At 42.7% G+C, this 19,917-nt stretch overlaps 1 protein-coding gene and 1 pseudogene across 2 annotated transcripts in view; one reads left to right on the forward strand and one right to left on the reverse strand.

The window, feature by feature from the left end:
* Positions 1 to 19,917, forward strand: part of PRELID2 (PRELI domain containing 2) — a 181,527-nt gene that overhangs the window by 106,880 nt on the left and 54,730 nt on the right. The window lies entirely within an intron of this gene.
* LOC132421599 (ubiquitin carboxyl-terminal hydrolase 25 pseudogene) lies at positions 13,843 to 18,491 on the reverse strand (annotated as a pseudogene).

The raw sequence follows: 19,917 nt of genomic DNA on the forward strand, positions 1-19,917 counted from the left end.
GGCTCTGCCCTGCACTGGCTGAGGATGTTGGGCAAGTGATTTAACTTCCTTGAGCTATAAGTATAATGGGTATGAAATCAGGGTCATTGTGTGATTAAAAGGAAAAGAATTTTATGAAAGTGGCACAGTGTCTGGCCCACAGATGGACGCATAATACATCTTGTTTCCTTCTTCCCTTTCCTTTGAATCTCCATTTTGAATTTTTTCTTTTCCTAAGAATAAATTTCTTAGGACAGTGACTTTATGGGGAACAAGACTCACCTGGGGATTGTGTCAAAATGCAAAATCAGAATCAGCAGGTCTGGGGGTTGGGATTGAAAGTCTGCATTTCCAACAGGTTTCCAAGTAGTAACTGCATGCAAAGCCCCTGGACATGCTTTATATGCTTGGTCACTTTGGAGTCAGTCCTGTGATTGAATCCTGACTTTGCCAGTCACTGGCTGGGTGATCTTGAGGCTCACCTTTCTGAGCCTCAGTTTCTCAACTGGGGTGATTATGCATCACAGGTACAGTGAAGATTTAAAATGAGATAGTGGGTACCAGGAGTACAGCACCATTACTATTTTTGCTACTTTTATGTTAAATATATTAAACAGAAGACTAATAGCACTGGCATAGAAAACATGACCTGCAGCTCTAGGTGAAGGGAGCACATCCTTTGAATAGCGACTAGCCCAGTGCCTGGCACATAGGAGGTGAAGCACAGATGTTGGCTTCCTCTGAACATTTGATGTTCATATTGGCAGAGGCTAGTTGAGAACTGGGAAGGGTTGCTATGTGGAGGCATTCAGGCCGGGCTGAGAGTTTAGGTGGATGGTCCCTAGAGCTCCCTTCTATAAGCAAAACCAACTACTTATCAGTCATGTGGGACCAAAAAGAAGGAGTGATGCCATTAATTTTTGCTTTGTTCCTTCTGGAAACCACTATGATTCGAGGCTGTGGGGTTCTTACTATAACTTCTAGAACTGGAGGCCGGGATAGCTGAGGCTGGTGTGGTTGGTAAGGTGACTCTGTGATGATGTGGGAGGCTGCTTTCAGACAGGATTCTCTGCTTTGTCCCAGCAGTGTAGTCAGGGTTCACGGTGAGACATGCATCCAGCCTAGCTCCCAGGGAGAGTGCTAGGGCTCCAGGGGGCCTCCAATCCTGCCATTCTCATGCCTCCTTCTTTACCTATGTTTCATGAACTATATCTTATGACTCTGTTTTCCATTTAAAAATTTTTTAATTCAAACTAATTTTATAAGTAATGTATGACCATCCTAGAAAAATAGAAAATATAGGTGATCACAAAGAAGAAAATAAGTAATCCTGAAACTCAACACTTTAAAATAAATTCTGTTAACATTTTTTTCTACTAAGAGCTTGAAGTAGTACTTTCTTTTATTTTAAATTTTTATTTTATATTGGAGCATAGTTGATTAACAATGTTGTGTTAGGACTTCCCTTGTGGCACAGTGATTAAGAATCCGCCTGCCAATGCAGGGGACACGGGTTCGAGCCCTGGTCCGGGAAGATCCCACATGATGCGGAGCAACTAAGCCCATGTGCCACAACTACTGAGCCTGTGCCATAGAGCCCACGAGCTACAACTGCTGAGCCCACGTGCCACAACTACTGAAGCCCGAGTGCCCTAGAGCCCGTGTGGCGCAACTACTGAAGCCCATGTGCTCTAGGGTCCGTGTGCTGCAACTACTGAGCCTGTGTGCTGCAACTACTGAAGCCCGTGTGCCTAGAGCCCATGATCTGCAATAAGACAAGCCACTGCAATGAGAAGCCTGTGCACCTCAATGAACAGGAGCCCCCACTTGCCGCAACTAGAGAAAGCCCATGTGCAGCAGTGAAGACCTAACACAGCCAAAAAACCCCCCAAAAAACCAAAAAACAATGATGTGTTAGATTCAGGTGTACAGCAAAAAGATTAAGTTATACATATACATGTATCTATTCTTTTTCAAATTCTTTTCCCATATAGGCTATTACACAATACTGAGCAGAGCTCCCTGTGCTATACAGTAAGTTCTTGTTGTTTATCTGTTTTAAATATAGCAGTGTGTACATGTCAATCCCAAACTCTCCATCTATCTCTCCCCACTCCTTCCCTCCTGATAACCATAAATTTGTTCTCTAAGTCTGTGCATCTGTTCCTGTTTTGTAAATAAGTTCATTTGTATCATTTTGGTTTTTTGTAGATTGTGCATGTAAGGGCTATCATATGATATTTGTGTTTCTCTGTCTGACTTATTTCACTTAGTATGATAATCTCCAGGTCCATCCATGTTGCTGCAAATGGCGTTAATTAATTCTTTTTAATGGCTGGGTAATATTCCATTGTATATATGTACCGCATCTTCTTTATCCATTCCCCTGTCGATGGACGTTCAGGTTGCTGCCATGTCCTAGCTCTTATAAATAGTGCTGCAGTGAACATTGGGGTGCATGTATCTTTTCGAATTATGGTTTTCTCTGGATATATGTCCAGGAGTAGCATTGCTGGATCATGTGGAACCTCTATTTTTAGTTTTTTTCTGTGTGTGTGGTACACAGGCCTCTTACTGTTGTAGCCTCTCCAGTTGCGGACCACAGGCTCCAGACGCGCAGGCTCAGCGGCCATGGCTCACGGGCCTAGCCGCTCCGCGGCATGTGGGATCTTCTTGGACCGGAGCACGATCCCATGTCCCCTGCATCGGCAGGCGGACTCTCAACCACTGCGCCACTAGGGAAGCCGTATTTTTGGATTCTTAAGGAACCTCCGTACTGTTCTCCATAGTAACTGGACTAATTATATTCCCACCAACAGTTTAAGAGGGTTGTCTTTTCTCTACACCCTCTCCAGCTTTTGTTTGTAGACTTTTTTCTTTAACATCTTTATAGGGGTATAATTGCTTTACAATGGTGTGTTAGCTTCTGCTTTACAACAAAATGAATCAGTCATATATATATATATATATATATATATATATACACACACACACACATACATATGTTTCCATATCTCTTCTCTCTTGCCTCTCCCTCCCTCCCACCCTCTCTATTCCCACCCCTCCAGGCGGTCACAAAGCACCGAGATGATCTCCCTGTGCTATGCGGCTGCTTCCCACTAGCTATCTATTTTACGTTTGGTAGTGTATATATGTCCATGCCACTCTCTCGCTTTGTCACAGCTCACCCTCCCCATGTCCTCAAGTCCATTCTCTAGTAGGTCTCTGTCTTTATTCCCTTCTTGCCCCTAGGTTCTTCATGACTTTTTTTTTTCTTAGATTCCATATATATGTGTTAGCATACGGTATTTGTTTTTCTCTTTCTGACTTACTTCACTCTGTATGACAGACTCTAGGTCTATCCACCTCATTACAAATAGCTCAATTTCGTTTCTTTTAATGGCTGAGTAATATTCCATTGTATATATGTGCCACATCTTCTTTATCCATTCATCCGATGATGGACACTTAGGTTGTTTCCATCTCCGGGATATTGTAAATAGAGCTGCAATGAACATTTTGGTACATGACTCTTTTTGAATTATGGTTTTCTCAGGGTATATGCCCAGTAGTGGGATTGCTGGGTCATATGGTAGTTCTATTTGTAGTTTTTTAATGAACCTCCATACTGTTCTCCACAGTCGCTGTATCAATTTACATTCCCACCAACAGTGCAAGAGTGTTCCCTTTTCTCCACACCCTCTCCAGCATTTATTGTTTCTAGATTTTCTGATGATGGCCATTCTGACTGGTGTGAGATGATATCTCATTGTAGTTTTGATTTGCATTTCTCTAATAATTAGTGATTTGGAGCATTCTTTCATGTGTTTGTTGGCAGTCTGTATATCTTCTTTGGAGAAATGTCTATTTAAGTCTTTTGCCCATTTTTGGATTGCGTTGTTTGTTGTTTTGGTATTAAGCTGCATGAGCTGCTTGTAAATTTTGGAGATTAATCCTTTGTCAGTTGCTTCATTTGCAAATATTTTTTCCCATTCTGAGGGTTGTCTTTTTGTCTTGTTTATGTTTTCCTTTGCTGTGCAAAAGCTTTTAAGTTTCATTAGGTCCCATTTCTTTATTTTTGTTTTTATTTCCATTTCTCTAGGAAGTGGGTCAAAAAGGATCTTGCTGTGATTTATGTCGTAGAGTGTCCTGCCTATATTTTCCTCTAAGAGTTTGATAGTTTCTGGCCTTACATTTAGGTCTTTAATCCATTTTGAGCTTATTTTTGTGTATGGTGTTAGGGAGTGATCTAACTTCATACTTTTACATGTAGCTGTCCAGTTTTCCCAGCACCACTTATTGAATAGGCTGTCCTTTCTCCACTGTACATTCCTGCCTCCTTTATCAAAGATAAAGTGACCATATGTGTGTGGGTTTATCTCTGAGTTTTCTATCCTGTTCCGTTGATCTATCTTTCTGTTTTTGTGCCATTACCATACCGCCTTGATTACTGTAGCTTTGTAGTATAGTCTGAAGTCAGGGAGCCTGATTCCTCCAGCTCCGTTTTTCCTTCTCAAGATTGCTTTGGCTATTCGGGGTCTTTTGTGTTTCCATACAAATTGTGAAATTTTTTGTTCTAGTTCTGTTAAAAATGCCAGTGGTAGTTTGATAGGGATTGCATTGAATCTAGATTGCTTTGGGTAGTAGAGTCATTTTCACAGTGTTGATTCTTCCAATCCAAGAACATGGTATATCTTTCCATCTATTTGTATCATCTTTAATTTCTTTCATCAGTGTCTTATAATTTTCTGCAACAGGGCTTTTGTCTCGTTAGGTAGGTTTATTCCTAGATATTTTATTCTTTTTGTTGCAATGGTAAATGTGAGTGTTTTCTTGATTTCAGTTTCAGATTTTTCATCATTAGTGTATAGGAATGCCAGAGATTTCTGTGCATTAATTTTGTATCCTGCTACTTTACCAAATTCATTGATTAGCTCTAGTAGTTTTCTGGTAGCATCTTTAGGATCCTCTATGTATAGTATCATGTCATCTGCAAACAGTGACAGCTTTACTTCTTCTTTTCCGATTTGGATTCGTTTTATTTCCTTTTCTTCTCTGATTGCTGTGGCTACAACTTTCAAAACTATGTTGAATGAGAGTGGTGAGAGTGGGCAACCTTGTCTTTTTCCTGATCTTAGAGGAAATGCTTTCAGTTTTTCACCATTGAGGATGATGTTGGCTGTGGGTTTGTCATATATGGCCTTTATTATGTTGAGGAAAGTTCCCTCTATGCCTACTTTCTGCAGCGTTTTTATCATAAATCGGTGTTGAATTTTGTCGAAAGCTTTTTCTGCCTCTATTTAGATGATCATATGGTTTTTCTCCTTCAGTTTGTTAATATGGTGTATCATGTTGATTGATATGCGTATATTGAAGAATCCTTGCATTCCTGGAATCAACCCCACTTGATCATGGTGTATGATCCTTTTAATGTGCTGTTGGCTTCTGTTTGCTAGTATTTTGTTGAGGATTTTTGCATCTATGTTCATCAGTGATATTGGCCTGTAGTTTGCTTTCTTTGTGACATCCATGTCTGGTTTTGGTATCGAGGTGATGGTGGCCTTGTAGAATGAGTTTGGGAGTGTTCCTCCCTCTGCTATATTTTGGAAGAGTTTGAGAAGGATAGGTGTTAGCTCTTCTCTAAATGTTTGATAGAATTCGCCTGTGAAGCCATCTGGTCCTGGGCTTTTGTTTGTTGGAAGATTTTTAATCACAGTTTCAATTTCAGTGCTTGTGACTGGTCTGTTCATATTTTCTGTTTCTTCCTGATTCAGTCTTGGCAGGTTGTGCATTTCTAAGAATTTGTCCATTTCTTCCAGATTGTCCATTTTATTGGCATAGAGTTGCTTGTAGTAATCTCTCATGATCTTTTGTATTTCTGCAGTGTCAGTTGTTACTTCTTTTTCATTTCTAATTCTATTGATTTGAGTCTTCTCCCTCTTTTTCTTGATGAGTCTGGCTAATGGTTTATCAATTTTGTTTATCTTCTCAAAGAACCAGCTTTTAGTTTTATTGATCTTTGCTATCGTTTCCTTCATTTCTTTTTCATTTATTTCTGATCTGATTTTTATGATTTCTTTCCTTCTGCTAACTTTGGGGTTTTTCTGTTCTTCTTTCTCTAATTGCTTTAGGTGCAAGGTTAGGTTGTTTATTTGAGATGTTTCCTGTTTCTTAAGGTAGGATTGTATTGCTATAAACTTCCCTCTTAGAACTGCTTTTGCTGCATCCCATAGATTTTGGGTCGTCGTGTCTTCATTGTCATTTGTTTCTAGGTATTTTTTGATTTCCTCTTTGATTTCTTCAGTTATCACTTCGTTATTAAGTAGTATATTGTTTAGCCTCCATGTGTTTGTATTTTTTACAGATCTTTTCCTGCAGTTGATATCTACTTTCATAGCATTGTGGTTGGAAATGACACTTGATACAATTTCAATGTTCTTAAATTTACCAAGGCTAGATTTGTGACCCAAGATATGATCTATCCTGGAGAATGTTCCATGAGCACTTGAGAAAAATGTGTATTCTGTTGTTTTTGGATGGAATGTCCTATAAATATCAATTAAGTCCATCTTGTTTAATGAATCATTTAAAGCTTGTGTTTCCTTATTTTCATTTGGGATGATCTGTCCATGGGTGAAAGTGGGGTGTTAAAGTCCCCTACTATGAATATGTTACTGTCAGTTTCCCCTTTTATGGCTGTTAGTATTTGCCTTATGTATTGAGGTGCTCCTGTGTTGGGTGCATAAATATTTACAATTGTTATATCTTCTTGGATCGATCCCTTGATCATTATGTAGTGTCCTTCTTTGTCTCTTCTAATAGTCTTTATTTTTAAGTCTATTTTGTCTGATATGAAAATTGCTACTCCAGCTTTCTTTTGGTTTCCATTTGCATGAAATATCTTTTTCCATCCCCTTACTTTCACTCTGTATGTGTCTCTAGGTCTGAAGTGGGTCTATTGTACACAGCAGATATATGGGTCTTGTTTTTGTATCCATTCAGCCAATTTGTGTCTTGGTGGGAGCATTTAGTCCATTTACATTTAAGGTAATTATTGATATGTATGGTCCTATTCCCATTTCCTTAATTGTTTTGTGTTCGTTATTGTAGGTCTTTTCCTTCTCTTGTGTTTCTTGCCTGGAGAAGTTCCTTTAGCAGTTGTTATAGAGGTGGTTTGGTGGTGCTGAACTCTCTCAGCTTTTGCTTGTCTGTAAAGGTTTTAATTTCTCCATCAAATCTGAATGAGATCCTTGCTGGGTAGAGTAATCTTGGTTGCAGGTTTTTCTCCTTCAACACTTTCAATATGTCCTTTCAGTCCCTTGTGGCTTGCAGAGTTTCTGCTGAAAGATCAGCTGTTAACCTTATGGGGATTCCCTTGTGTGTTATTTGTTGGTTTTCCCTTGCTGCTTTTAATACGTTTTCTTTGTATTTACTTTTTGACCGTTTGATTAATATGTGTTTTGGCATGTTTCTCCTTGGATTTATTCTGCATGGGACTCTCTTTGCTTCCTGGACTTGATTAACTATTTCCTTTCCCATATTAGGGAAGTTTTCAACTATAATCTCTTCAAATATTTTCTTAGTCCCTTTCTTTTTCTCTTCTTCTTCTGGGACCCCTATAATTCGAATGTTCGTGCGTTTAATGTTGTCCCAGATGTCTCTGAAACTGTCCTCAGTTCTTTTCATTCTTTTTATTCTACTGTGCAGTAGTTATTTCCACTATTTTGTCTTCCAGGTCACTTATCTGTTCTTCTGCCTCAGTTATTCTGCTATTGATCCCTTCTAGAGTATTTTTCATTTCATTTATTGTGTTGTTCATTGTTGCTTGTTTCATCTTTAGTTCTTTTAGGTCCTTGTTAAATGTTTCTTGCATTTTGTCTATTCTATTTCCAAGATTTTGGATCATCTTTACTATCATTATTCTGAATTCTTTTTCAGGTAGACTTCCTATTTCCTCTTCATTTGTTAGGTCTGGTGGGTTTTTATCTTGCTCCTTCATCTGATGTGTGTTTTTCTGTCTTCTCATTTTGCTTATCTTACTGTGTTTGTCATCTCCTCTTTTCAGGCTGCAGGTTCGTAGTTCCCGTTGTTTTTTGTGTCTGTCCCCAGTGGCTAAAGTTGTTTCAGTGGGTTGTGTAGGCTTCCTGGTGGAGGGGACTAGTGCTTGTGTTTTGGTGGATGAGGCTGGATCTTGTCTTTCTGGTGGGCAGGTCCACGTCTGGTGGTGTGTTTTGGGGTGTCTGTGGACTTATGATTTTAGGCAGCCTCTCTGCTAATGGGTGGGGTTTTGTTCCTGTCTTGCTAGTTGTTTGGCATAGGATGTCCAGCACTGTAGCTTGCTGGTCGTTGAGTGAAGCTGGGTGTTGGTGTTGAGATGGAGATCTCTGGGAGATTTTCACCATTTGATATTATGTGGAGCTGGGAGGTCTCCTGTGGACCAGTGTCCTGATGTTGGCTCTCCCACCTCAGAGGCTCAGCACTGACTCTTGGCTGCAGCACCAAGAGCCTTTCATCCGCACGGCTCAGAATAAAAGGGAGAAAAAGTAGAAAGAAAGAATTAGTAGAAGTAGAAAGAAAGAAAGGAGGGAAGGAGGGAGGGAGGAAGGAAGGAAAAAAAGAAAGAAAGAAGATAAAGTAAAATAAAGTAAGATAAAATATAATAAAGTTATTAAAATAGAAAAATAATTATTAAGAGAAAAAAACGGACGGATAGAAACGTAGGACAAATGGCGGAAGCAAAGCTATATAGACAAAATCTCACACTGAAGCATACGCATACACACTCACAAAAAGAGGAAAAGGGGAAAAAATCATAAATCTTGCTCTCAAAGTCCACTTCCTCAATTTGGGATGATTCGTTGGCTATTCAAGTATTCCACAGATGCAGTGTACATCAAGTTGATTGTGGAGATTTAATCCGCTGCTCCTGAGGCTGCTGGGAGAGATTTCCCTTTCTCTTCTTTGTTCTCACAGCTCCCTGGGCTCAGCTTTGGATTTGGCCCCGCCTCTGCTTTTAGGTCGCCGGAGGGCTTCTGTTCTTCGCTCAGACAGGATGGGGTTAAAGGAGCTGCTGATTCGGGGGCTCTGGCTCACTCAGGCCGGTGGGGAGGGAGGGGCACGGAGTGCGGGGCGAGCCTGCAGTGGCAGAGGCCGGCATGACATTGCACCAGCCTGAGGCGCGCCGTGTGTTCTACCAGGGGAGTTGTCCCTGGATCCCGGGACCCTGGCAGTGGCGGGCTGCACGCTAATGCTCCCCGGAAGAGGTGTGTGGAGAGTGACCTGTGGTCGTACACAGGCTCCTTGTTGGCGGCAGCAGCAGCCTTAGCGTCTCATGCCTGTCTCTGGGGTCCGCGCTTTTAGCCGCGGCTCGTGCCAATCTCTGGAGCTCCTTTAAGCAGCGTTCTTAATCCCCTCTCCTCGAGCACCAGGAAACAAAGAGGGAAGAAAAAGTCTCTTGCCTCTTCGGCAGTTCCAGACTTTTCCCTGGACTCCCTCCCGTCCAGCAGTGGCGTACTAACCCCCTGCAGGCTGTGTTCACACTGCCAACCCCAGTCCTCTCCCTGCTCTCCGACCGAAGCCCGAGCCTCAGCTTCCAGCCCTGCCTGCCCCGGCGGGTGAGCAGACAAGCCTCTCGGGCTGGTGAATGCTGGTCGGCACCGATCCTCTGTGTGGGAATCTCCCCGCTTTGCCCCCCGCGCCCCTGTTTCTGTGCTCTCTTCCATGGCTCCGAAGCTTCCCCCTCCGCCACCCGTAGTCTCCGCCCGCAAAGGGGCTTCCTAGTGTGTGGAAACCTTTCCTCCTTCACAGCTCCCTCCCACTGGTGCAGGTCCCGTCCCTATTCTTTTGTCTCTGTTTTTTCCTTTTTCTTTTGCCTACCCAGGTACGTGGGGGGTTTATTGCCTTTTGGGAGGTCTGAGGTCTTCTGCCAGCGTTCAGTAGGTGTTCTGTAGGAGTTATTCCACGTGTAGATGTATTTCTGGTGTATCTGTGGGGAGGAAGGTGATCTCCCCATCTTATGCTTCCGCCATCTTCCTGGAAGCCATGTTTGTAGACTTTTTGATGACAGCTATGCTGACTGGTGTGAGGTGATATCTCACTTTAGTTTTGATTTGCATTTCTCTAATAATTAGTGATGTTGAGCATCTTTTCATGTCCCTCTTGGCCATTTGTATGTCTTCTTTGGAGAAATGTCTAAGTCTTCTGCCCATTTTTTGTTTGGGTTGTTTTTTTGATATTGAGCTGCATGAGCTGCTTGTAAATTTTGGAGACTAATCTCTTGTTGGTCACATCGTTCACAAATACTTTCTCCCATTCTGAGGGTTGTCTTTTCGTTTTGTTTACTGTTTCCTTTGATGTGCAAGAGCTTTTGCGTTTAATTAGGTCCCATTTGTTTATTTTTGTTTTTATTGAAGTAGGACTTTCAAAGTCGTGTGTGTTTTTGTGTATGTACAGTGCACAAAGAATATATTTTACACTTTATTTTTTAATGGTTGAAAAAAGTCAACGGAATATTATTTTGTGACATGTGAAGTTATATGAAATTCACATTTCAGCATCCATGAAAAAATCTTTTTGGACACAGTTGTTTGCATACTATTTATGGCTGCTTCCTAGATGTAACAGTAGTGTAGTGACAGGAATTGTACAGCCCCCAACGCATAAAGTAGTTACTGTCTGCCCCTTTACCCTAAAATTTTGCCAACCTCTGATATAAATAATGTCTATGTTGGTAACCTGATCACCTGCTTACTGATACATCTTTTTATTTTATTTTATTTAAAAAAATTTTATATTGGAGTATATTTGATTTACAATGTTGTGTTAGTTCCACGTGTACAGCAAAGTGATTTAGTTATATGTATACATATATCTATTCTTTTTCAGATTCTTTTCCCATATAGGTTATTACAGAGTATTGAGTAATGATACATCTTAAACATCCTTCCATATCAAGACATTCCTCTCTCCAAAATAATTTGTTTTTCATTAGCAAAACAGGACACTTGTCCAGGTCTATGTCTTTGTCAGTCACTATATTTATTGTCCTTACCAGTTTTTGTAAGTACCTTCCATTTAAAGGCATTATTATTTCATTTAATTCTCACAGCCACCCAGTGAGATAGACATTATGAGTTCATTAAAACTATTTTCTTGCAAGTAATAGAAACCAACTTAAATGTCTTAAACAAGAAAAGGGGATTTAGGAGGATTGATTTAAGATTACGGGATTTGCCATGGAACTCTTGAGCAGGGCTATAGCTGGAAGGGCCTGGAAAGTAGTCTCATGGTCCCCTCTCAGCCCCTTTGTGTGTCTACTTTTTAATCTTTTTGCATAGATCGTCTTCCTCTGCTGGTCAGTACAAGTGGACTCTGGTTGCTAATAGTATGAGGTTCCGCATTACTGGCCCCACCACTCTGAAGGAGTTTAATCGTTCCCTTTTGGGCCCAATTCTAAATATTATGAGGAAGAGTAATGTATTTGGCCCAGTATTGGCCAGATTTTACTCCTGGTCCGATCACCTGTAACCTTCATAGAAAACAGCTGCTGGGGAAGCATTTACAAAATGGCATCTCTATAAATCGGGGAGAGTCCGGTGGGATAATTGTGAATTACACAGCTACTTCAAAATGTATCAGCTTCATTAAATTGCTCCCATTTTACAGAGGAGGAAATTGAGTCTCAGAGACACCAAGTGAATTACCCAAGGAGCAAAATAATTGGTAAAATATAAGTCTACAAACTCCAATCCCAGGCGTGTTTTGAGTACAGCAGACTGCTGTTGGTTAACTGCCTTGCACTTGGGATGTTACAACAGTAACATTCTATTTGGCTGCAGATGGTGGTTCACTCATTTTTATCTCGTTGCGTTATATATTACTGGAAGCTGGGAATTCCCTTGGTGTCTTTTACTTTGTCTCCAGGCTGGGAGCTGGATGGACAGATGCAGGTTTTGGAATTTTCTCCTGGTTGATTGCTGTGCTTAGAGTACTTTGATCCATCCACGGAGGGAAATTGAGTGAAAATGATCCACATGCCAATCTGTGGATATTGTCCCTTAGCCTGGCTTCTGTCTCGCATCCCTGTGTCTAACGCCAGTAACTAAATCTCCAAGCTTGATTAGCAGTGGTTGCAGCCCAGTGAACATGCATCCCGAAATGGCTGTGACATGGTGTTTCGTCAGTGATGGCTGTTGGTACAAAACCCACTCCTGTGCCAACCCAGGAGGACACCCCAGGTACCATGACTCTGATTCTGGGGCACTTGTTGAATAAAATATGCTGTGATTTTATGGGGTTTTTTTTCTCTTAAGTTGAAGGAGTAAAATGAGCCATGTGGTTTTGTAAAATGTAGTTCTGGAATAGCTCTGGAAACTGTGGACTTGCTGGAAGAATTCCTTTATCTAGAGGAACTCAGGTGTGGAGGACAGGTGTGGTGGAAATTTGTTGTTTGTCACTCGAATAACCATTCCTCTCTCCTCCCCTTCTCCCTCTGATATGCCCTGAACATATCCCCTTTCTGTGTGGTTTTGGGGTGGGACTGATCCCACACACAGTTCAAAAAGTAGGCTCTCTGGGCTTCCCTGGTGGCACAGTGGTTGAGAGTCCGCCTGCCAATGCAGGGGACACGGGTTCGTGCCCCAGTCCGGGAGGATCCCACGTGCCTTGGAGTGGCTGGGCCCGTGAGCCTGTGCGTCCGGAGCCTGTGCTCTGCGACGGGAGAGGCCACAACGGTGGGAGACCTGCGTACCACAAAAAAAAAAAAAAAAAAAAAAAAAAGTAGGCTCTGATGGACCCACGCCAACCTGTGTAGTCTTTCCCCTGGTTACAGTTATTAATTTGGGTTTAGTCAGTTGACTCATTTTAGGACAAAGAAAGGTCCCAGGACCAGGGTATGTGCTATGGGAACTGGTATTTTCTTTGCCATAGATAATTTAGGATAAGGATGTGGGACCTGGAATTGAAGCAGCCATTTTGCCATAAGAGTAAAGTTTAAGCTGTTGCGTATATGTGGGGTGTGTCTGCCATCTGGAGTCTGATGATAAGGCTGACCCCATGGGAGGCAGAGCTAAGAGATGGAAAGAAGACCAGGCACCAAGGGTTCTTGGTGATGATGTCTGAGCTGCTAAATCAACAAACTTCACTGAAAGTCACGCTGAGTGGGTTGCTTAAGCCATTTGAGCTGAGTTTAAAATCATTTGCATTAAAAAATTCCTAACAAATATAAGTAGTGCCACCAATTGTCTGCTCTTAATAGATGGTGTTTGCTTGGTTATTTGGCATTTTCCAAAGGCTGAACACACTTGTTACTTGATGGCCAGTGGGTGCTACACACACCAGTAAAGGAACGGCAAATCTAGTTCCCAGTTTGTTCCCAGCTTCCTGTTTGCATGGCTAGTGTACATTTATCAGGGTTGAGAGATGAATGATTGCTTTATTTGACAGTATTTCCTGTGGTCTACCTTTATGAATTTTTCTAGTGAATGTAGAACTTAAGCCCAAGTGGTATCTTTTCTGCCTTTGGGCTGATGAAGTTTCACTAGGGGTGCTCTGGAATCTCAGGAGTGTCATGATGAATCTACATCACTGAGACAATTCCTTCCCCTATGGAAGTACACGGCTTAGAAGGATGTGTGTGGCTCAGTTCTGGCCAAGAGGCAGAATGGAAGTCTGCTGGGGATGAGATTGCTTTAGGGAAAGGTTCCTTAGCTCATTGAAGAACAGAGGACGTTAATGTTATTGAATTGTTTTCCCTTTTGGCTTCTTATTTGGTGAGATTGTTATCTCACAGTTCTAAATGTCTTATTATGTGAGTCTGGTTGTTAGGGTTTTTTTTTTCCCCCTCTTTTTCTTTCTTAATTAATGTTATAGAATGTGTCCTGATGCATTCTGCCAGGACCACATGAAGTAAGGGAGTGTTGATTCTCCCAGGGAGGGATGCTGAGGGCTAGCCCCATCTCCTGCAAAATAAATAAATAAAATAATAAAAAAGGAAGGGAAGGAAGGACGGATAGAGGGAGAACGGATATAACTTTCTCTTTGAAAATTTTCTAGCCCAATTATGAGATATATGGTTGTTTCCCTGAATTTTCTATAATCCTGATGCCATTCCTCATACTCCTCCAAGTTTACTTCTTCAGGTTTTATCATGTCAGTTTTGGCTCGAGCAACTTTCATTATGTTGTGACCGCTTTCATCAAAACTCAAATTTCTATCTCCAAATTGTTCTAGCAATGCTTTCTCAGTGATTTTCTTTGGAGCCTGATTCTGGATAAAGTAGACTACTACATGATGTAAAGGATAGTCTGTTTCTGGTGGGGTGTCTTCTTGGGCCAATTTAACCAATCTTGAATATTCCAACTTAATTGCCGACTGTAAAACTGTTTCAGGACTTTTATCTTCATGCTCATGTGATGCCTTGGTAATTATTCGAATAGTTTCTTCTTTCAAGTGCTTTGAGAAATCACTTCTTGATGGCCGCTCTAGATATTCTGCTTCTCCTGCTTGTGCTGTTGTCACAGAAGACTCTGACTCTCTCAATTTCTGAGATGCTGAAAGTTTTTCCTGCAAAGCTTTCTGGGCAAGCTGTGCATCCCATTCTTCCAGTTCTTTTTCAAATCGCTGGTTGTCTTCCTCAACAAAATCTCTTAAGTCTGGTGGTAGTGTTTCTATTCCAACAAGGGCCTGCCCAGTTTCTTTATTAAACTCCTCTTGTATTAAGAATTGGGGCTTATCATTTATGTACATTAAACAGTATGCACTGGCATTTCTGTAACCACCAAAAGAGTCCCTCACTAGCTCTTCCCATGATAATTTTGTTACAGCAATATCATTGTACTTCATCCACCTGTTTTCACGATGATCAAAAATGTATGCCCAGTAGCGCCCGGCATTAGCTTGGCCTTCATGAACTAAAACAGCATGTAAGCGATGAGGAACTCGTATCATAGATTTGTCAGAGTACATTAGTTCTATTGTGCGATGGATTCTAGATATGCTTTCCTGCAAATCTCTGGTGTCATTTTCTATTTCTGTCCTCCAGCGATGTCAACAGCTTTCTAGCACAGAGAGTTCCTCTTCTGTTATGTGCCTTGGTGCTGGATGCATGGGCAAATCTGGAGGTATCTGAGACTGAGTGAATGGTTTGTGTATTACTGATCTCGAGGAAAGGGCAGCTATTGATGCAGGTGATGTGCTTGGCAGTTCTAAAGAAGGAGCTCCCGGCTGGTCTGTTGTGCTTGGTAATATCTGTGATGGTACAGAACCACTAGATGGGGAACTAGCATCAATATCATCAACAGGAGAAGTGCAAACAGGTTTACTTGAGGCAAATTCCAATGCATACATCCACCAAGGGGAATCGTTTGGGACCCGAACCATAACTTAAATACCTTTCAAGTCTCTGTTGTAATACTGTGAGGTAATCTTTTAGTCTCTTGATCTCTTCCCTCTTAATTCTTGTTATTTCTCTGTTTCTATGCATGTTATCTGTCCAGATATAAAACTTGAGGAAATTCCAATTTGTTGTGAATTTTTTCTGGTCTTCCCAATGCCTGATTAAATTCAAATCTTGACAATTCAAACATTAACACAGGTGGTAGTTCAGTAAACCAATGCTCTTGACCAGACTTCCCTGAATTTTCTGAATGTAAAGACTCAGTTTCTCCTTCAATCATGGCAGCTTCTAGGCACTCATGTAGGTCTTTGAATGCATTGACCTGAAGTGGGTACTGACCAAACATTTCAGTATTTTCAAATTTTTTACCTTCAAGCACTCCCACGGCTAGGAATCTTCCACAGAACAACTCTACCATGGGGTTCTTTGGCTTCCCTTCATCCGTCTCCTCTTCAGCTTTCATTTGGAAGGCATCTTCTAACCAATCTAATAATTTGTGTGTAAACTCACTCACGTCTTGCTGCTGGGAGGCATTTGATTTGAAAGCATCCTTAAGAATTTCAACTGCTCTTGATGGGTCAACATATTTCCTTTTAGTACCAACAAGAAGTGCAACTAGGTACCGAAGCTCACGCATAAAAGGCAAATTCCGATGCTCCTTTTGGTTTCGGGGTAAATCTTGAACATTTGATGGAGGCTTGTAATTCAGAACTAGTCTTCTAAATTCCAAAAGATTGAATAAGGACTGAATAACAGCACTAAACCAGCAAGTATTGCCAACATTCTTTAGTCCAACAGGAGCTTTGTCCTGCCTTTTTCTATCATAAGGGTTTCGAGAATCTCTCCAAACTTCAGTAGGTGTCCTCTTCAAACATGCTTTATTTTCTGCTATGCTGGCTTCAAGAACTCTGCTAATGGCTTGCTCCTCATCAGTTATTCCAGTCTCCCTGAATGCCCTGTTTGATTCTGCCGAACTCAAGGTAATTGCTCTCTTAAGATCATCTTTATCATCTCCAGTGAGATCAATCACATAAGTATCTGCTTGGCTTCCCACACTGATGTATCTATCATTGCCAGGTAGCGCTGTTTGGTAGTAAGTTGTCTCCTCCTGCTGAGGGGTCTTGGCATTCTTCGCAGTAAGGAAAGCCACTGCTAGTTCCAAGTTTCCGTTACTATCCTTCAAGGCTTGCTGTAATATCTGGGCATCATTAATCCCAGTAATTTCTCTCAGCTGGTTCAAAAACGTCTGCTGGTGCTTCTGCGCCGCGCTCTGCTGCAGCACTGCTCCACGGTCATGGCCCCCGCAGCGCCGGCGGCGACACCGGCGGCGGCGTCGGGCTCCTCGAGCCTCCGCCGGCACTGACTGCCACGCTCCGCCGAGCTCCAGGGAGTGGCGCGGACGACCGGTGAGGACAGCGTCCCCGCCAGCCAGGCGCGAAGGCGATGGTGGCGAGGCGCAGACAGCGAGAGCCACGGCGGCGGCCCCACGACTCCGCGCGGCCCACCTCAGCGCGGCTTGTCGGCCGCGGCCCGGGCCATGAGCGGGCGGCGGACGTTCGGCGCGGGAAGCCGCGAGCAAACCCGGACGCGTCACGCGCGCGCTCCTTCGCTGGCGGCTCGCGGGCCACTGCGGGGAAGGGAGAAGGGACAGAGGGAGCTGCCGGAATGGCGCTGTCCTCCTCCTCCCGCCGCGACCCCCTCCCCTCCCCTCCCCTCCCCTCCCCGCAACCGAAATTGAGTTATTTGTAGTGAGGTGGATGGGCCTAGAGTCTCTCATACAGAGTGAAGTAAGTCAGAAAGAGAAAAACAAATACCGTATGCTAACACATATATATGGAATCTAAGAAAAAAAAAAGTCATGAAGAACCTAGGGGTAAGACGGGAATAAAGACACAGACCTACTAGAGAATGGACTTGAGGATATGGGGAGGGAGAAGGGTAAGCTGTGACAAAGTGAGAGAGTGGCATGGACATATATACACTACCAAACGTAAAACAGATAGCTAGTGGGAAGCAGCGGCATAGCACAGGGAGATCAGCTCGGTGGTTTGTGACCACCTAGAGGGGTGGGATAGGTAGGGTGGGAGGGAGGGAGATGCAAGAGGGAAGAGATATGGGAACATATGTATAACTGATTCACTTTATTATAAAGCAGAAACCATTGTAAAGCAATTATACTCCCATAAAGATGTTTAAAAAAAAATGGAGACTTTCTTAAAAATCAGTAATGTTTTTCATGGTGCTAAGAACTTTTTCAGCTTCTGTTGAACTAAGCAATTATGTTAAAATTTTTCCTAGATTTTATAATGTTGCCAAAGATTTTTGTATGGTCAAATTCTGTCCCATCAACTAAGCCATGAAAATAATTTACTGGAATGTCATTTTTTTTTTAGACTTTATTTATTTTTGGCAGTGTCAGGTCTTAGTTGTGGCACACAGCGTCTTAGTTGAGGCACGTGGGATCCTTCGTTGCGGCATGTGGGCTCTTCGTTGTGGTGTGTGGGCTTCTTTCTAGTTGTGGCATGCAGGTTTTCTCTTCTCCAGTTGTGGTGTGCAGGCTCCAGGTCTCATGGGCTCTGTAGTTACGGTGCACGAGTTCCAGAGTGTGTGGGCTCTGTAGTTCTGGCGGCGTTCGGGCTTAGCTGCCGCCGTGGCATGTGGGATCTCAGTTCCCTGACCAGGGATCGAACCCTCATCCCCTGCATTGTAAGGCAGATTCTTCACTGGACCACCAGGGAAGTCCCTGGAATGTCATTTTTAATTAAGTTGAAACTATACTTCCGGTCAAATGAGAGGTGGTGAGTGTGAAGGTTAAGTACACACCTGCTGTCACTGACGTTTTAAATGGCCTCTTCATTCCTCAGTTTCCTTACCTGTGAAATGAGGAAAATCACAGTAATTATAAAAATTAAAATAAATTACTACAAAAAGTACTCTCCTCTTCTTTAGTGGCTCTTACTGTCTTCTGGCCTGACCATCTGCCATCCCCATCTTTCTCTGGTTCTCTCAGAGCCTGGCTCACGGTGGCTTCATTTTCCACAAGTGGCCACACAGAGATGATTCTAGGGAGTGCCGGACGAAGGTGGGCAGTCACAGCCTCTGTGGTCCAGATGGGCATGGAGGGCTTGCCCACGTGGGTATAAGGAATGCCACCAAAGGCATCCCCCACCCAACTTCTGCCGGATCAGAACACACTCTGGCAGGTGGAACAGATCCTGGCATATGGGAGCATAGTGAATTGGCTGCTCTTATATGTGGGTATCAGGATGGCCAGGGATTCCCAGGGCCTGGAGGAGTGCCTGGAGACAGTAGGGCTAGCCCTTGGGGATTACTTGGAGAATCTATGGTGGGGGGCAAGTACAGATATATTGGGCACATTGACTGTCTTGTGCATCAGCCAGTCATAAAGAATAGCAGCTGTGGGAACCTAGAGGTGGTGGATGTGCCAGTTACTAACACTTTTACTGCTGGGGATAGTGGGAAAGGGTTTCCTTGGAGAGCTCAAGGCAGTGCCTATTTATGAAAACTAAATAATATTTAATATTTTATAATGGCTACTGTCCTGCTTATGAAAGCCAGCAGAATATCAGTCAAACAGGCTATAGGAATGTAAGTTAATATTTTTAGAACACATGGTATTAGTAAAGTAAGACTCAGATACATCAGGTAAGTTGCCCGAGGTCACATAGCCAATGTGTGAAGGGTTTGGATACAGGTCTGTTGGTTCTGGAATCATTACAGGTCAATGTCTAAAGCAGAGGGAACATTGAGGACCAGAAACACCTCTGAGTTTCGGTGCCTGTTTGGAAATACCATGTAAATGGCTATTAGAGTTGCAAGGTCACATCACTCCACTCCAACCATTTTCATCGCCTGTCAAGTGGGAATGAAATGACCACAAAAAGATGTGTGGCTATGTCTATCCATATCTATGTTTGCTCTAAAAGAAAAATGGTTTCCTGCCTGGGACTTACACTCAGCTACCTGAGCTTAATATTGCATTCCCAGGAAATGAGGGACCCCATCAGGACCAGGAAGTCAGGTGAAGGAGAGATTGCATGTCACAGAGCACCAGGGTCTCTTTCTGGAAGAATCTCCAGGACTCTGAAGAATGGACGGTGATGTTTTCTTTCCAGAAAAGAAACTTGTTATTGAGGGTGGGGTGAGTGGGGTACCCGAGTGCTGGAGAGGGTGGGACTGAGCTTAGTTTAAATGACAGTATCTGACGTTTCTTCTCCCTGAATTTGGAAATCTTAAAGCAAGATCACATGGCTCTGAAATCAGTTTCTCCTTAGAACAGCACAGTGTCACATGAACTGAAATGGGAGCTAGGAGTGGCACAAAGGCTTCTGGGTTTCCTTAGTGTCGTGGAGCCCAGAAGAGATGCATGTGATGGGGCAGTGGAAAGATCTGACCTCTGAGCCAGCCTGAAGTTGATCCCCAGATTTGCCATTTACTGCTGGGAAGTGGATGAATCGGCAGTTCTCCCAGCCTCAGTTGGCCCCTTTGTAAGTTGGTGTGTGTGTGTATCAAAGGGTAATAAT

Source organism: Delphinus delphis, chromosome 3, assembly GCF_949987515.2.
Source record: "Delphinus delphis chromosome 3, mDelDel1.2, whole genome shotgun sequence".
NCBI lineage: Eukaryota > Metazoa > Chordata > Mammalia > Artiodactyla > Delphinidae > Delphinus > Delphinus delphis.